General features: G+C 42.8%; 1 non-coding gene across 1 annotated transcript; it reads right to left on the reverse strand.

Moving 5' to 3' along the window:
• Positions 1–212: 212 nt before the first annotated feature.
• On the reverse strand, positions 213–403 carry LOC114688847. Its single transcript, XR_003733817.1, has one exon. It is a non-coding gene; the product is annotated as a U2 spliceosomal RNA (small nuclear RNA).
• Between the last annotated feature and the right edge of the window lie 291 nt (positions 404–694).

Below are 694 nucleotides of genomic sequence, written 5' to 3' on the forward strand. Positions count from 1 at the left end.
CGGGTGTGCACATTGTACAAATTAAAAAAAAATCAAAAAGATTAAATGACACAAAATGGAAAAGGGCAAATATTTAATCAGCTGGTTGAGGGCCATTGTTATATGATGATGGCTCAGAAAAGAGAAGCTCAGAAGTGAACAGGTCAGCTCCAGCAGTGGTAATGAAACTGCTGAGAGATTGATCTTATTTTAAGATACAAGATTAATCCCCATGGGAGTACACCGTTTGTGGAGATACTGCAATACCGGGTCGATGCCGGGAGTGGATGGAGCAAGCTCCTAGTCCAACTCCTAGTGTCAAAAATCCATTTAATATATTGTCCTGGGATAGAGGACAGATTAGATATTAAACTGATAAGCACAGATACTACATTTGATCTTAGCCAAAAGACTGAGACCTGATAACTGCATTTCCACCCACACCAACACTACTAACATGCACGTAACCTCCACAGCATGGTCGTAAATACACTCGAACCAACAAACATGCGCCCTGCATGGACTCCCTAGGTCTCTTGTGCCCACAACCTATACTCTAGAGAAAGTCTGTGAGATCCAACAGAGGGCGAAATTTTTAGTTGCACTTTTCGTTCCCAGAATTCTGAAGAGACTGGGGCCATATTGTTATTTGCATGCACCGCCCAGCCTGCTTTTGATCTTCAAGTTGTGAGAAGTAGCCAGATGGCTGATGGAC

Source organism: Peromyscus leucopus, chromosome 8b (assembly GCF_004664715.2).
Source record: "Peromyscus leucopus breed LL Stock chromosome 8b, UCI_PerLeu_2.1, whole genome shotgun sequence".
NCBI classification, from domain to species: domain Eukaryota; kingdom Metazoa; phylum Chordata; class Mammalia; order Rodentia; family Cricetidae; genus Peromyscus; species Peromyscus leucopus.